Here is a 19,089-nt window from a genome sequence, read left to right on the forward strand (position 1 = left end):
TGAGCTGAGTTAGGGATAGACTAACGGGTGGGCACCCAAGTATGGACAGGCAGGCATCCAAGTATGGACAGGCAGGCATCCAAGTGTGGACGTCCCAAGAGCGTATAAAAGGGTGGCCAAGGTTAGTAATTAGTCATATAGAGTCTCGTGTGGCTTGTGAGAGCTCTATGGTTAGGAGCCTGGATCTAGTGCAGATGTGCACCTGCTTCAAGAGCAGGCAAGGCTAGCAGCAGTCTCTCGAGGCCCGCGAGGGTAGTAATTAGTCATATAGAGTCTCGTGTGGCTTGTGAGAGCTCTATGGTTAGGAGCCTGGATCTAGTGCAGACGTGCACCTGCTTCAAGAGCAGGCGAGGCTAGCAGCAGTCTCTCGAGGCCCGTGAGGGTAGCTTCGTGGCGGTATGGGACGTCATGAGGTAGAGATTGGTCAATACGTCCATCTAGTTAGCTCAGCTCATGTGCTTGGTGGGGATAGCCAAGTCTTGTGGGCTTGCCCACGGCTGTCAAGGTGGGAGGTGAGTCAGGCTTGCACCGTCTTCTTGTTTGTTTAGTTTGTTTGCAGGTTTTGAGTCTTGTACCAAGAGCATTCTATGAGGAGAGCCCTTGGGGAGTTGTAAGATTCCTCCCCAGCCTCTCAAGATGTCCAGTACCTTCCCTTATAATCAATCCCCTCTTCAAAAATATAAAAGATCTTGTTTTTGCATGTTTTGGCCTAGAGCGAGAAAATGTTCTAGAGAGAGATTATTCAGATTTTGAATATTTTTGGATGGAAAATAATCTCTTCTTATTAAAATAAGTTCCCCCGAAACAGAAGTTCAAAAAGATTTTCAGAAGGTGCATTAGAAATCAAGTATAAATTGAAAATTTCCATGGCGGCGGACTGTTTAGATAGAAATCTCAATCTAATGGACCATTATTGTGATAAGGATTGAATGTTACGATCTGAGTGAATTATTATCTGATAATGAGTTTTATATAAGGGATCTTTATCCCAAGATTCTGTTGGGTTCACCAGACTATAAGGAACCCATAATCAGTTGGATCTTAAGGAAAAGAATTCTCCTCTAGTTTTGGATCTTAAGGAAAAGAATTCTCCTCTAGTTTAAGGAAAAGAATTCTCCTCTAGTTTTTAAAGTGGAGTAGAATGTAAGATTCCTCCCTAGCCTCTCAGGATGTCTAGTACCTTCCCCTATAATCAATCCTCTCTTCAGAAATATAAAAGATCTTGTTTCTGCCTGTTTTGGCCTAGAGAGAGAAAATATTCTAGAGAGAGGTTATTCAGATTTTGAATATTTTTGGATGAAAAAATATGTCTTCTTATTAAAAGAAGTTCCCCTGAAATAGAAGTTCAAAAAGATTTTCAGAAGGTGCATTAGAAATCAAGTATAATCTATTCAAGAGGCCTTATCCTAGGGGTCTAGATTTTTGAAAAATTTTAAAATAAGGTTTTCAGGGGCCAATCAGATTCATCGAAATGTGTGGAGAAGATAAATATTAGAAATAAAGAAAATCCCCCCAAAAATGAGTAAATACTCACATAAGATGAAGAGTGGACTAAGGACCAAAGGAATTACTAAAAAAAAGGATTTTGACACCTCACAATGGGAATTCCCCCCTCATGAAGGAGGCGCCTGCTTCACATGTGTGGTGGAGTTTAAAATTATAAAAAATTGAGATATTTCATCTCTCCTCTCTCCTAATTCAAGTCTAGTTCCAAAAAGTAAGCTAAACTGACCAAAAAATGGTCAAAAATTGACCAAACTGATATGGAAAATTCTAGAATCAGTTTGCTTGGTTAGAAGCTCACTTTTTCCTTTAAATAGAAGCCTCTCCCTTTGTTGAAGCTTAATAGTGTTTTATGCACTGTTACTCTACTCCTCCCAAGAGCCAAGAACTATGAATTTCTTAATAATTCACTAGTTTTTGACCATTCCCTCTTCTAAAGAATTGGTGGCCACTCTTGTTACAAACAAGAGTAGATCCCTCAAACCATTAAGCCAAAGGAAAGCTCCGAGAATTTTATGTAAGTAAGAAATCTTACTTTTTCTTATTCTTTTAATGGTTTTCTAAATTGTTTGTTATCTTAAAATGATATACAGATGCTGTGCCTTCTTGGAAAGGCTTTCCCCCTCTCTCATTCTTAAAATCAGCCTTTCTTTATCCTAGTTAAGTGATCTAATTGTTGGAATTAAACTTTTCATATTGTTTCTCTCTTAAAAGTGAAAATTGATTAGTTTAGAATGCTTTAAACCAATTGGGGGGATAATTCCTAAGCAGATTAAGGTTAGAAAAATTAAAAAATGGTCAGCCATACAAAGGAGGTTATGGCAAAATTTTCTAAAAAATTATGAAATAAATTTCATCTCTTTACGGATGTGAGCTTCATGGTTAGCTGCATTCTTTGAGTAAATCAGAATATCATCAGAGAAAATAAGAACAAAATCATCCAAGTATTCTTTGAGAATGTCTTGCATTAGGCGATTGAATGTAGCTGGGGCATTTGTCAATCCAAACGGCATGATAGTAACGTGTGCTGGGCTACTAGCTGAGCTCTGGGGGTCAATTCTATCTCATGATCTTTTTCTCGAATCAGAGGCATCTCAGTTAGCTCTGCAGGGAATAAATCATCATACTCACTTAACCATTCAGGTTCTTTAGCCTTTAACTTTGTGTCTACCAGATTCATTTTAACAACATAAATGAGCTACTTCTTTCTAAGTCCTTTCAGTAACCTAGAGGCTTTTACTAATTGTAGATATGGGGATCCGAAAATTCCAGTTCCTTGAACTTTGTTCCTGTGAAGGTCACAGAAGAAAATGGTTCCATTGTGACAGTGAATGTCAGCTTGATTTTTGTGGAGTCAGTTTTGTCTCTGCACTCTGGGTCCTTGACTTCCCTATCCTCTTGACATGGTAGGAGTCAGGCAATCTTTAAGCTTGTGACCGAAACCCTGACACCCAAAACAGCTGTTCTCACTTCTAAGATTATCCCTTTGAATCCTTGAAAAAGGTGGGGCTCCTGAGAAAGTGTTCTGAGGGAATGGTCTTTCTTCACGTCTAAATCTCCCAGCATCTTGATTCTGATTAGGGCCTCGCTGCCTCTTTGGGGGTGGAAAGTTTGAAGCACTTCTTGGGGTTTGGAACCTTTTAAAGTTAGAGGGTGCAGGATTCAGCAGGACCTTAACAATAAATGCTTTGGCAAAGTCCTTTGCCATTCTGACAGCTTCTGTCACACTGAGACTAGTTTGGCATTTTTCACTAAAGTGTCCAATGGCTCGTTCATCCCTCAAATGAATCTGGCCATCAGTTGCTCTTCATCCAAAAGTGGAAAATGTTTGAGGAGAAGGACAAATGCCTAATGGTATTCTTCAATCGTCCGGCTATCCTGCTTCAATTCCAAGAACTCATTCATTTTGGTTTCCAGGAAGCCCGGAGGACAGAACCTCTTCCTGAGGTAAGCCTTAATATCTGACCAGGTTTGGGTATTTCGGTCGAGACGGTTTGTCTCACAATGGTTCCTCCATGTGACCCTGGCCGTCTCCACAATTTTCAATCTGGCGAGAGCCATCTTGCTCCTCTTGTTATAACCGATTATGTCAAAATACTCTTCCATTACCTCGATCCTTTTTTTCACTACTTCTCCTAAATGTTCCCCTTCACCCTTGAAGGGACCGCTTTACGAACGTTCGGATTTAACTCTTCATCATCGATAAGAGGATCCGGTTGCCTAGCACGGGGTGCGCGCCTCATGATTCTGACAAAACGATAATTTGTGTCAACTTAACTTTGTCAACAGCTTATGGCTATTTAATTTTTGAGATTTATTTCTTAAACAAATAAATATTCCATCATAATTCTTGAAAATAAGATTCACTCTGATAATTTTATTAAGCAATATTCACAACCACAAAAATAATTTGGAATCTTTTGCAAAATATTAAAAGTTTTTGATATATACATAGAGCGTCTCGGTCCAAAAGTCACCACCTCAAGCACTCTGATACCAGCTATCAGCAAATGAAAGTAGCTTCCTCTTGCACGGGGCAGGGTTTCCCACTCGGGGCCTTGCCCTTGAATGTCCAGACACGAGACTAATCTGGTGGTCATTCCGAAAAAATCGAAACCGGAAAAATTTTCCTTGCCCGAAAAACGGGGACGATTCCACCTTTTTTATTTTCTTAACGAATTTTCTAACGGTTTCAAGAGATTAAACTATCCTTCACCTTATTAAACCAGATAGAAGGAAAACTATCACTGACTTAATTTGAAGAAATCAACGCTTTTTCCTAACTGAGATTAGGCACAGCCGTTGATCTAATCATTTGAGGAAATCAACACTTTTTTCCTAACCGAAATCACGCACAGCCGTTGATCTACTCATTTGAGAAATTCTTCAGGGTTTTATTTAATTGCTCAAATTCTAAGCATATTCCTATTATTTTAATTTAATTGATTCCAGCCTAACCCCATCCGGGCCCATGGGTTAGCCACCACCCAACCATTGGAATCGGTAGAACTAGACAATTACTCACCCACCCATAATTGAATGCCTTTCTTAACTTTTACTTTCGAATACAGATACGCACACACTCCTCTTTAAAACTTTAACATATTAAATAATCCATTGACAAACAGTTATTGGTTACAGATATCATAACTCAAAATTTCCATCCAATCCCTTGTTTCTCAAAAAACAGTATCACTCTGGACTCTCCATTGAGACCAGCTGGTCAGCCAACGAGATCCAGTAATAGATTACAATAATCATTCGGTCCATCATACATATCTTCCACGACATATGCATGAGTGTCCTAGGCACCACGAGCCCATGCATCGCCTACTGGTCAGAACCCTCCAGGATTCTCCTTAGGTGTCCTTGCACTTCACTCAGGGACTGCTTCGTCGGCTCTCGTCCATCGTACACCGGAAGCGCACCATTTTAACCGTACTACCGAGGTTGGGGGCAGGCTTTGCCGCGTGAAATGTCCTTAGAACACTCCCCGCCAGTTGTTGCAACCGAACTTCCCTTAGAAAAACATATACCAAATGCTCCCTCCAGCATTCTGGCGCAAGACAGTCCTTTAAGAAAATAGGGTTTCTATGCAAGTTTTCAGTTTGATTTTCTTTTGAATACAAGGAGTATTTCTTGAATCAGTATCCCCAAAACTTCTTGATCGAAATTCTATATTTCCTATCACAATTCCTCGAATTCTATAACCTTGATCCACAGATCATTTCGAAGGGTCTCAAACTTAGTTTCAGATTTGGTGGGAGTTTTAAGTGTATTTTTCTAAAGTGGTCATTTTGATTGTATTTTTCTAAACTGGTCACACCTTCTTTCCTCGAAACTGACAAAAGGGTTTGGTCTTGGTTATAGTCTGATTCACGATTTGAGTCTGATAAGATTTTTCCTAAACTATCTTTCTCAAAAAGGCTTGATAATTCAGTTACTATTTTATCGAATTTCTTTCTTTGAATATACACTTATTTGATTTCTAAATTAGTTACGAATTTCAATGAGGAATAAAATAATCATTTATCTGAATATTTTGATCTCGATAGATTTCTTGAATTTTCTTTTCAAAATCCGTGTGAATATTAAACGATAGAAATTTCTCTCTTAGAGTATTTAATTATTCATTTATAAATTACTCATAGAATTTAAACATAGAATTTAAGAGAATTCTAATTTTGATATAAAAATTCTTTATGCATCTATTTATGCATAAAAATCAACTTCAATGGGAATAACACTTTTATATAAAAGAAAATCCTTTTATGCATCTATTTATGCACAAAATCAATTTAATAGGAATAACACTTTTAAAATAAAAAAAATCCTTTATGCATCTTTCTATGCATAGAAATTAAATTTAATGAGAATAATAATTTTATAATGAAAAAATTTCCTTTACGCATCTTTCTATGCATAAAAAACAAATTTAATGAGAATAACACTTTTATAATAAAACAAATTCCTTTATGCATCTTTCTATGCATAAAAATTAAATTTAATGAGAATAACACTTTTATAATAAAAAAATTTTCTTTATGCATCTTTCTATGCATAAAAATTAAATTTAATGAGAATAACACTTTTATAATAAAAAAATTTCCTTTATGCATCTTTCTATGCATAAAAAACAAATTTAATGAGAATAACACTTTTATAATAAAACACATTCCTTTATGCATCTTTTTTATGCATAAAAATCAATTTTAATAAGAATAACACTTTTGTAATAAAAAATTTCCTTTATGCATCTTTCTATGCATAAAAATTAAATTTAATGAGAATAACACTTTTATAATAAAAAAATTTTCTTTATGCATCTTTCTGTGCATAAAAATCAAATTTAATAATTAATATCAGTGATATCCATGCATATTCATAGGTGAATATGTACATGGAGTAATTAGAATATTTCTTTTAGATGCAAAAATGGTGGAAATTACTCTTTTGGAATAACATGAAAACAAACTTTCTTTTCTACAAAATTCTAGAAAATTTTGCCATATCCTTCTTTGTATGGCTGACCATTTCTCATTTTTATCATTCTATTTTTTACTTAAATTAACCCAAATTAGATTCATAGAACTCTAATCTACATAAATTTCTAAATTCAAGAGAGTAAACAATAAGAAGAGTTTAATTAATCCTTTAGTTAATCTTTCTAGGATTAAGAAGGGCTAGAATGTAAAGAAGAGAAGGGGTGGCCTTTTCATCAAAGGCACATCATTTGAATTTAATTTAATTAATTGCAAAACATAAAAATCAAGAAAAGCATAGATTTAAAATTTGTAAATAAGTAAGAAAATTAGTTTACATGGAGTTTGAAAATTAGAAGGGGTGGCCTTTTCATCAAAGGCACATCATTTGAATTTAATTTAATTAATTGCAAAACATAAAAATCAAGAAAAGCATAGATTTAAAATTTGTAAATAAGTAAGAAAATTAGTTTACATGGAGTTTGTAAGCTCTCCTTTGGCTTGAGGGATTGAGGGATCTACTCTTGTTTGAAGCAAGAGTGGCCACCAATTCACTTTGGAGAGGATTAGGCCAAAAACAATTGAATTAAGAAAAGCACTTATGGGGCAGCTCGAGCATAATTTTTTTGGCTTCCTTGCAACAAAAGACTCTAGAGAACACCCCAAGAAATTCAATTAGATGGCTCAGGACGACAGGAGTAGACTAACAGTGCATAAACACCATTAAGTTTTTACAAATGGGGGAGGCTTCTATTTATAGGAAAAAGTGAGCCTCTAACAACCAAGCAAACTAATTCTAGAATTTTCAAGATCAGTTTGGTCAATTTTTGACAATTTTTGGGTCAGTTCAGCTTACTTTTTGGATCTAGTTTTGAAATAGAAGAGAGGAGAGATGAAATATCTCATTTTATTGATTAAAAATTGGGGGTAATGATAAGAAAAAAGGAGCCTCCTTCATGAGGGGAGATCCCCATTCTGAGGTGTCAAAATTCAGTTTTTTTACTCTTTTCTTTGGTCCTTAGTCCACTCTTCATCTTATGTGAGCATTTACTCATTTTTGGGGTGTTTTTTCTTTTATTCTTCAATTTATCTCCTCCCTACATTTGGATTAATCTTATTGGTCCATAGGAACCTTAATCCAATATTTTCAAAAAATCTGGACCCTTAGGCTAAGGTCTTTTGTGCACATTATAATTTATTTCTAATGCACCTTAGGAATTTCTTTTTGAACTTCTGTTTTTGGGGAATTTATTTTAATAAGAAGGGATATTTTTCATCCAAAGATATCTAAAAACTGAATTACCTTTCTCTAAAACATTTTTTCTCTCTAGGCCAAAATAGATAGAATCAAGATCTTTTATTATTTTGAAAAGGGGATTGATTACAGGGGAGGAAACTAGACATCTTGAGGGGTTGGGGAGGAATCTTCCAGTAACTTCCTATGGAGTGCTGGGGAGTCCAGAAAAATTCCCAAAGTGGCATGGGCTTAATGCTACACAGAGGCCAAAACAGGATGAGGATTAGGACCTCCTAATCTAAAGCTGCTTGCTGATAGACCAAATGGGTCATAAGGAGCTGGGTTCTTCCCAAAGCCCCCCTGGGCTATCCTTTTGAATAGAGATAACCACCTTTTTTTTCAAGATTTTCCCAGATGAAAGGGCCTTTGATGCAATTACCATCTTGTTTGGCAAAGTTAACATCAACCCAAAGGAAGTGAACTCGTAAAGTCTATTTGGAATGCATGGTTCACATTGAAAGGTTGCCTCAACTTTTAAATCAAAGAAAAAAGGTAGCAAGTTCACATTGAGTCTATTTGGTTCCCAGCTACGTCCTATCTTTCTCAAAGTACTGTGAATGCTCAACACTAGGCTCTGTTCAAGAAAGGAGCGAGAACTTGGGGGGACCTTTGGGACCCTATCCAAAAGAATTGGGCTTCATTAGAGGTACTAAAATCTAGATTTTATGTCACACCCCAGCTCAATTGGTGCTTATCCAAGAAAGAATAAAAGCTCGCCTTGAAGCATGGATGGTCAGGATGAGACAATCTTTCAATATTCAATTCTGGACTTGAGTTATGATATCTGTAACCAATAATTGTTTATGAATGGATTGTTTTATAAGTTAAAGTTTAAAGAGGAGTGTGTGCGTATTTGTATTCTAAAGCAAAAGTTAAGAAAGGCATTCAATTATGGGTGGGTGAGTACTTGTCTGGTTCTACTAATTCCAATGCTTGGGCGGTGTGGCTAACCCATGGGCCGAACCCATGGGCCGGATGGGGTTAGGCTGGAATCAGTAGAGTTTTATAATAAAATTGATTAATAGGAATATGTTTAGAACTTGAGTAGTTAAATAAAAGCCTGAAGACTTCTCTAATGAATAGATCAATGGTTGTGCCTGATTCAATTAGGAAAAAGGCATTGATCCCTTCAAGTTAAGTCTGTAATAGTTTCCCTTCTATCTGAAGGTTAGCTCAGTATCTTGACCTCGTTAAGAAAATAGAAATGGTGGAATCGTCCCCGTTTTTTAGGCATGGGAATTTTTCTCAGTTTTGGTACCAGCTCAGTCTCGTGCTGCCCGGACATTCGAGGGCGAGGCCCCGAGTGGAAACCCCTGCCCCGTGCATGAGGGAGCTGCTTCCGCTGTGCTAGCTATCGGGAATCCATGCAAAGGGGGCATGGAATCTCACAAAGGATTAACATTTTCCAATTGAGAGATCTGTTGAAAATAATTAAAACAATACTTTTGAGTATTTTGAGAACATGTTTATTTGCTAAACAATTGATAAACAAATGATCTAGAGTTCTATGCCTTGGTTACATCTTCTACATATACGGTTGCCTATGCCAAATCAAAGGGCCTTGGCCGTTGTCCACACACCTTTGTGTAACATGAGCCACATCAACCAAGATTTTTTTGGTTTAATTTTAGGGTGCCAAAGATGGGTAAAGAGCCAATTCTAGGTCTATTTGTCAAGGAACAGATTCCATTTTTTATTAAGTTTCACATGCAGAGTGGTACCTATGAAAGGGGGGCTAGGGATGGGGAGCAGCTCTATCCTATCTTTCGAGGAAGAAGAAGCTCATAGGCTAAGTCACCTACTTTCTTTGTAATCAGATATGGTCCACAATATCTGGGAGATAACTTCTTGTACTTCCCAAGAGATAGAGAACTTCTTTTGGGACATACTCGGATGAAGACCATATCTGCTTTTTCGAATTTTCTCTCTGTCCTCTTCTTATCTGCATACTGCTTCTGTCTATCCTAGGCAGCTTTTATATCTTTGCGAATTGACTACATCTGCTGCTTCATGTCGTCAAGCATCTGTCTGGACATCTTGACCCTAATCAATGGGTCAGACCCAGTTAATGGAGTTAAGCAATCTTGTCCATACAGAGCTTTGAAAGGGCTCATCCCAATACTTTGGTGATGAGAATCATTGTAGGCGAACTCGACTAGGTGCAGATAGCTTAGCCACTTCTTGGGTTCCCTGCCACCACAGCATGACTGAAAGATATCTTCGATTACTTGGTTCACCCTTTCAGCTTGACCATCAGTCTCTCGGGGTGGTAAGCTGTGTGCTGAGATCCAAGAAAGTTCCTACTGCTTTGAAAAATGCAGTCCAGAATCTTGACATGAATTTGTGGTCTCGATCATTTACTATTCTTCTGGGTAGGCCATGCAATCTGAAGATTTCCTTGAAGAACACTCTGGCCACATCCACTGCAATAGTGTAGGTTTCTTTTACTAGAATCAGATGGGCAACTTTGGTTAGTCTATCAACTACCACAAAGATGGAGTTGAAACCTGATTGCACTGAAGGTAATGCAGTAATAAAATCCATACTCATACATTCCCACTTCATCAGGGGGATGTAACTTCCCAGGCTTTTTTACTCTCTCGGCCTTGACTTTCTGACAGGTCAAACATTGACGTACATGATTAAGTACATCCTTTTTTAGACCAAGCCAAAATAAGCTTTTCTTCACAGACATGTAGGTTTTGATGAAACCTGGATGTCCTACAATAAGGCTGTCATGGGCTTCATTCAGAATTTGACCCTTAGTTCCCTCATCATTGGGAATGCATAGCCTACGATTATAATACATAATTCCATCATCCAAGCTGTATCCTTGAACTCGGTTCAACTCCTATGGAGTTATGCTTTCCAGCATCAGGTCGTGGTGGACAGCATAATTCCTCTCATACGTTCTGAGTTTTTGGGGTTCATAGGCCACTGCATGACCTTCTTGCATGAGTGCACCTCCCAGGGCAAAACCACTGGCATCAGTTATACTACCTCAAAGGGTAGAGACAAATTTGGCAACTTCAGAATGGGATTGGTTACCAAGGTGGTCTTCAGCTTATCAAAAGCACTCTGGCACTTGGCAGACCATTGAAACGGGATATTCTTCTTGAGAAGATTAGTCAGGGGGAAGCTATGAGAGCATACTTTGGTATAAAAATTCTATACCAACCAGTCAATCCCAAGAATCGTCTGACTTCTTTCAGTGTCTTTGGTTCAGGCCAATCTATGATTGCTTGGACTTTTGCGGAATCAAGAGAAATTCCATCTTTGGATACCAGAAAGCCCAAGTATTCAACATGGTTGGCAAAGAAAGTGCATTTGCTCTTTTTTGCAAAGAGTTGGTGCTTCCTTAGAATCTCAAGAACTTTTTTGACACGAGCTTTATGGTCAGCTGCATTCTTTGAGTAAATTTGAATATCATCAAAGAAAACAAGAGCAAAATCATCCGAGTATTCTCTGAGAATGTCCTGAATTAGGCGATTGAATGTAGTTAGGGCATTTGTCAATCCAAACCGCATGATGATAGTAAATTCATAATGCCCATACCAAGTATTGATGGCTATCTTCGGGATATCTTGCTCATTAATCCTGATTTGATAATACCTTGATTTAAGACCTATCTTTGTGAAGATCTGGGCTCCACTTAGCCTATCCAGAAACTCTTCTGGGCTATCTTCGAGATATCTTGCTCATTAATCCTGATTTGATAATACCCTAATTTGAGATCTATCTTTGTGAAGATCTGGGCTCCACTAGAAGCTCATCAATTTTGGGGATAGGATACTTATTCTTAACTGTCAGCTAATTGAGACCTCTGTAGTCCACACCAAGTCTTAACGTTCCATTTTTCTTTTTCTGAAAGAGAACTGACGCACCCCAAGGTGAAACACTAGGTCTTACATACCCTTGTTATAACAGTTGTCTAAGCTGTTCCTTGAGTTTGATGGCTTCAAGAACTGGCATTCTGTACGTGTGCAGGGCTACTGGCTGAGCTCCGGGGGTCAATTCTATCACATGATCTACTTCCCAAATTGGAGGCATCTCTGTTAATTCTGCTGGGATTAAATCATCATAATCACTTAACCATTCAGGTTCTTTAGCTTTTAACTTTGTGTCTACTGGATTCATTTTGGCAACATAAATGAGCTTTTAACTTTGTGTCTACTGGATTCATTTTGACAACATAAATGAGCTGCTTCTTTCTAAGTCCTTTTAGTAACTTAGAAGCCTTTACTAACTGCAGACTTGGGGATCCTGAAATTTCGGTTCCTTGAACTTTATTTCTGTGAAGGTCACGGAAGGAAATGGTTCCATTATGACAGTGAATGTCAGCTTGATTTTTGTGGAGCCAATCCATTCCAACGATCCCGTCGAAAACTCCCAAAGGTATAACTTTGAATTGACGGTCAGTTAAATTCCCATCTAGATTGAACTGAATACAATGATCTGTCTCAAGGACAGTGAAAAGAATCTTCCCACTGGCCAATTCAACTTGCATAGGTTTTCCTCATTTTTGTTCTAAGACTAGCTTACGCAAGCATCCTGGGGAAATGAAAGAATGAGTACTACCTAAATCTATCAAAAGCTTAAAAAGCTTACCCTGATACTCAGCTGGAGTATGGATGACGGAGAATTGGCAATTTGGCCCTTGGTTTTCAATTGCTGCATAAATCTATCCTCTTTCCTCTTCCACCACTTTCGCTATTGTGATTGCTCTGGCTGCTGCTGCAGTCTGAGGTGGAACTCTTTCTCTTTGGTTGCCCTAGTTCTGGGAAGGAGTTTTGAGGCTACTCTGGACAGAGACAGATAGAAAGCTGAGTTGGAGTTCTCCTGGGATTGCCTTGATTTTGACGAGATAGACCCTGATTTGACTGATAGGAAGGGGCGGGTCTTTGCACTCTCGGTCCTTGACTTCCTTGTCCCCTTGACATGGCAGGAGTCAGGCAGTCTTTTAGCTCGTGACCAAAACCTTGACATCCAAAACATCGGTTCTCACTTCTGAGTTCATCCCTCTGAATCCTTGAAAGAGGTGGAGCTCCTGAGAAAGTGTTATGTGGGGAGGGTCTTCCTTCACTTCTGAATCTCCCAGTATCCTGATTCTGAATTGGGCCTTGCTGCCTCTTTGGGGGTGGAAAGTTTGAAGTACTTCCCGGGGTTTGGAATCTTTTAAAATTAGAGGGTGCAGGCTTTGGTGGGACCTTAACTACAAAGTCCTTTGCCATTCTTATAGCTTCGGCCATTGAGACAGGTTTGGCATTCTTCACTAAGGTGTCCAATGGCTCGTTCATTCTTCAAATGAATCTGGCCATCGGCTGCTCTTCATCCAATTACGGGGAATATTTGAGGAGAAGGGCAAAAGCTTGATGGTACTCTTCAATTGATCAGCTATCCTGCTTTAGTTCCAAGAACTTATTCACTTTAGTTTCAAGAAAGCCCGAAGGACAAAACCTCTTTCTGAGAGGTAAGCTTTAAGATTAGTCTAGGTCGTCTCGGTATTCTGGTCGAGACGGTTAGTCTCGCAGTGATTCCTCCAAGCAACCTTGGCCGTTTCCACACTCTTTAACCTGGCGAGAGCCATCTTGTTTCTCTCATTATAGCCAGTTACATCAAAGTATTCTTCCATAGCCTCAATCCACTTCACCTAACTGCTCCCCTTCACCCTTGAAGGGACCAGCTTGGGATCTGTGCGGGGCTTTTCGAACATCCGGATCTAACTCTTCCTTATCGGTTAGAGGATCCGGTTGCCTTGCACGGGCCACGTGCCTCATGACTCTGACAAAACGATATTTTTGTCAGCTTTACTTTGACAATAGATTTATGATTATTAAATTTTTGAGATTTATCTTTAAACAGATAATTATTTCGTCATACTTCTTGAACAAGATTAACCATATTCACAATCATGAAAGCAATTTGGATTTTTTTATTTTTATTTTTTGCAAAACCTCATTTATTATCAAAAGTTTTCGATATATACATAGAGCATCACGGCTTCAAAGTCACTGCCTCAATCGTGTACGCATAAAGAAGCGAAACTGCGAAGGAGACATGCCATGGTACACACGATTCATTATGGAAAGAGGTGCTGTAATTCTACTTCTAGGGATAAAGCGACTAAGAAGCCTAAAAACTCGGCATGAAATTCTGAAGTTCCTGGGTGAATGATCAAAGAGTTGTACATGCTGAACAAGCCCTAGCCTTATCAGAATCATGGCTAAGGAAATATTTTTCCTAAGCCTCTGACGCTGACTAGTACTGACATTAATACATTGTCCTCCAAAGAACCACATATACCGACGTCGCTCAATAGGATCAAGAAAGTAAAGACTCTCAAAATGACGTGCGAGTCTCACTCTACTTACTCGGGTCATAGTAGAGTTGATGAGGTGCTCGAATGCAAAGGCTATCATATCATCCTGACTCTGGGAGAGTTCAGGAATGCCAGATAGATTCGGGGTACCATCTATAAATTTCCAATTCAATTTATGAGTTTTCAATTTTCAAAGTTCATTCAACATAATATTAACAAGTGAAAACATTATTTCCCAGATTTACTTTAAAATTTAAGCGATTTATGTTGCTGTTACGTAAATTTACAACAGTGCTCTGATACCAACAATTGTGAGATCCCACTGCCCCCTCCGCACACCAGATTCCCGGTAGTTGTGGCAGCGGAAGCAGCTCCCTCATGCGCAAGGGTTTCCCACTCGGGGCCTCGCCCTCGAATGTCCAGGCATGAGACTAAGCTGGTGGTCATTCCGAAAACCGAGATCGGGAAAATTTCCCATGCCCAAAAAACGGGGACGATTCTAACGAATTTTTCTAACGAGGTCAAGATACTGAACTAACCTTCAGCTGACTAAATCAAATAGAAGGGAAACTATTACAAACTTCATCTGATTAAATCAGATAGAAGGGAAACTATTGGGTATATGCATGAATAGGTGGTACACTACCTACCAGATTTCAGGGTTGGGAACTGGGAGGTAGCTCAGTTGGTAGCCATAGGAGTGTTGGGAATTTTAAAAGACTTCAATAAGTTTTTTATTTTATTCAAAGGAGTGGGGGCACTACCTTTGCATGTCTCGCAACCATCATGAGGAGTGCCCGTCGGTTGCAGCAGCAGCAGGGGCCCTTGTCTGGGGGGGGAAGCCTGCCAGCATGGAAATTTGAGGAGTGCCGGTCGGTTGCAGCAATAGGGGCCCTTGTCTGGGGGGGAAGCTTGCCAGCGTGGAAATGATAGAAGCTTGAGAGCAACAACAAAGCAGCCGAGAGGGAGGTCAGATAGCAGGACACACAGGGGAAATGCTGCAGGCAAAACTTCCTCTCCCACTTCTTCTCCTGCTTCCTCAGGCTTTGAATCTTCTCGAGAGCCATCCCCAGCCAGGAAATCTCGCAGGGTGCTAGCTTCCTCCTCTCCTTCCTGAGCAGCCAGCAAAGGCCAAAGGATCTATAAGAAAGGGGCATTATCCTCTTTCACCCAAATCACCTACTACACCAAGCAAGAAATTCAACATGCAGCTGGGCTCAGATGCCACTCCAAGCACAGAGGTGAGCATCTTTACACATGTTGCTGTGCAGCCAATTTTTGTTCAGGTGCCTGGCTTGTGTGAATTTTTCTAGAGGTGTGTTGCACATGCATGCTAGGGTATTACCATGCTGTTCCAGGGGGTAATGGAGTGAGTGTGCTCACAATGTCATCCATGAAACAATGTCCCTATTGAATACCTTACAAAATAATTTTTTTGCTTCAATGATGACTCCTCACTTGTCGTGTATTGTAATAAGTGTGTTGCATACCAAAACATCCCTAGAAAAATTCAAGTTGTGGGCAATAGTGCTTTATTGAGTTTTAGTAACACTACATTGCATATTGCATGCTGACAACACACTGGAGAATACATTTTCTACACCTTTGATACTCCCACACTTTCTATACATGCGCACAAATATTGTTAACATGCACAAATATTTTCTACACCTTTGATACTCCCACACTTTCTATACATGCGCACAAATATTGTTAACATAAGCATACTTGTAGCCTCATGCATATATATGGAAGGTGCATGTCCAAAGCAAGCAGGTCATACATGAAAATATGTTAGCAAAATGTGTTGGACTGATTCTAGTTGTGCTATGGAATGTTGCAAGGCAAATCGCGTCCATATGTCCAGTTTGAAAGAAAGTCAGTTTTCTGTATGACCAAAGCCCAAGCACATGAAGCCTACGGTCTTTCAGATTCTGGAGTGGATGCGCGAACATTGGGTGAGGCTAATTTTACAGATGAAGATTGGCTATCATGTTTTGATGAGGTGCCAAGAAGGGGCAGTAAAGTAAAATGCAGGACTTTGAAGCTAGATTTGTGGCCCAGGTTCTACACCCTTTTTACTTTGGTATATCAGGAACCTCCCAGCAACTATGGGATGGAGGTGACCAAGGCATTTGCAAGAGGTTTTCTGCATGAGTGTACAAAAGAGCCAGTTGATTGGGCTTTATTTTCTGAGAGCATGATAGCGACTATGGATGCAAAGAAGCTACAAGCAAAGAAGCACCGATGGTCTATTTTCCATGCTTCCTCTGCACCACATACCTCCAAGTTTGAACAGGTGAAGCCTCTTGAGCAATCGGAGACAGTACAAAATATGCATGTGGACTGAGAGGCAATTGCTGTGTTGGACGGAATAATTGATTTGCTTGAAAGGAAATATGGTCATGCCCTGTCAGAGCTCAACGAAGCTACGAGAAAAGTTGAGAAGTACAAAGCGGATATGCATCGAGATGAAGGGGCACAGCTCCTGGTTAGTAGTTTGAAAAGACAGTTTGGAAGATGCACAATCTGAGTTGCAAAAGGTTGAAAATGCGTCAAACCTAGCAGATGCTGGGAAGTTACAGGAGCTGAGGATGAAAGTGGACAGATTGTCTCGCTGACCATCCAAACTGTGGATGGAGTTGTTATGGGTACTGTTCCTGCTACTAGTGCGGGCTGTGAAAGTCAAGAGTTTCTAGAAAATGCAAAACAAATAGAGATGCATGTGCGTGCTCAGGTGGATTTTGTGAAAGACATGCAGGCAAGAAGGAACAAAGCGTTCCTATCCTTGCCAACACCTAAACTACCACATGCAGATCTGGGCTTATCGGATGCGCACAATATTTGTTCTGCTTGTGGATTGGTCATGTATGATGGAGATGATCTTTGCATGTTTATACTTCCTTGTGGTCATGCTTATCATATTTATTGTTTTGCTCACCTTGCTACAAGCAAAGAGATTTGCATGGCTATGGGATGCACGCAAATGATCTCGCCTGCTACAAGGTCTTTGCTGATGCTTGGCCACATTGATGCCCCCGGTTATGCAAGGGAGTCATGAAGCATAGTACCCTCCATGCTTCCAAACACTGCTGCCAAGTCGTGCTTTTCCCACGGTACGTAGCTTACCGTTATGCTCTCTAACCCTTGTCTTCATTATTGGTTTTTTTGTGTACCTTTTTGTAAGGTGGGTGAGGGTAAGATGCATGTGGATAAATGGTACCACCTAGAGTTGTCATCTGTAGCATGGCAGCTGATTCTGGTAGCAAGGTAGCTATCTTATGCTGCTTGGGAGCTACTTAGATTCCTGGTAGCTACCTGGAAAGACTGTCAGCTACCCTTAAAAGCCTGATAGCTACCCTTTCAAGCCTGATAGCTACTCTTTGAAGACTGGTGTTAACCCTTGAAAGCTTGGTAGCTACCTTCAAAGCTTGTCAGCTACCCTTAATATCCTAAAAGTTACATTTGGAATCGTGGTAGTTACCTGGTAGCTACCTTCCAGTTTTTCAGCTACCCTTAAAAGCCTGAGAGCTTCCCCATGGAAGCCTGGTAGGTACCTGTCCTTGAAGCCTCTCAACTATCCTTAAAAGCCTGATAGTAGCTACCCTTTGAAGCCTGGTAGCTACCTTAGGAAGCCTAACAGCTACCCTTGGAAGCTTGGTAGCTACCAAGGGATGCCTAAAAGCTACCAAGATATGCTTGAGTCTTCCATGCTAAAAGCTACCAAGGGATACCAAGATGTTAAGGCATGCTGAAAGCTACCAAGGCCTCCAAGACAAGCTGGGAGGTTTTATAGCTGGAATCAGTAGAGCTTGTGTTAAGTTGTGAGGGTTTACTTTCAATTTGGTATGGTTTACTGTCTACTAAGGTGGGAAAATATTTTCTAATGATTGAATTTATTAAAATGAGGATGCCAAAAATATTTAGCCAATGGATGAAGTTTTTTCAACACCAGGTTGTAATGTAGAAAATATACAGTTGGACACGGAACTTGAGACCGTGGTGGCAGATTTCCGTGGAAAAACCAAGGAACCTGATCCAAAGAGGATGACACTATCAAGGAGAAAGAACTTGTAGACTTGGGTGTAGAAAGCCCTGTAGATAGTGACATGGACAAGGAGAATCATCAAGAAGAGAGTCCACTGACAAGCCTTTAAAATGTTGAAAAGGGGAAGAAAGAGGAAAATGAAAGGTTGTGTTCACTTTTATAACTGAATGTAGACTAATGTGTTTTCACTTGCTAATGATTGTTTTCCATGCACGAGGATCTTCTAGCCAGCATCCTCCAACTTCAAGCAGTAAGGACCTAGATAAAGCTTCCAATATAACAGATGATCAACTGGACAAGGAGGAACCTGCCAATATCTCTGAAGGATCGGGACGAAAAGGTGCTACTGCCAATGTCAGAAAAAGATTGCAGCCCTAAATTCTGCTAGTTCTCCCCATGAATGCATGTCAACCCCCCTTTCTTGGGTTTGTCCCATCAATAGCCATTCTGGCTCTGTAGCCAAATTGTTGAAATTTTCTATTTAATGAATGAAAAGAGTCCGACTATTTTGTTTCTTATATATCTCTCATTGTTATGTATTTCATTCAATTCTTTTCTAATGTATGAAATTTATCATTGCAGACACTGTCAGTGTGGATGGACTAGCTGAAATATCTGGCAGTGTCCTCACAAGCCAGAATGGTGATACACTGCAAGATAGTGATAAAGTGCATGATGGTGTAAATAAAGTGCAGGATGGTGATAAAAAGCAGGATGGTGGTGATAAAGTGCAGGATGATGGTGAAAAAGTGCAGGATGGTGATAAAGTGCAGGATGGTGATAAAAAACAGGATGGTGGTGATAAAGTGCAAGATGATGGTGAAAAAGTGTAGGATGGTGGTGATAAAGTGCAGGTTGATGGTAGTAATAAAGTGCAGGATGGTGAAAAAGTGCAGGTTGATGGTGGTAAAAAAGTGCAGGATGGTGAAAAAGTGCAGGA

The sequence above is a fragment of the Cibotium barometz genome, chromosome 16 (assembly GCF_041138505.1).
Source record: "Cibotium barometz isolate CiBa-2024 chromosome 16, ASM4113850v1, whole genome shotgun sequence".
Taxonomy (NCBI): domain Eukaryota; kingdom Viridiplantae; phylum Streptophyta; class Polypodiopsida; order Cyatheales; family Cibotiaceae; genus Cibotium; species Cibotium barometz.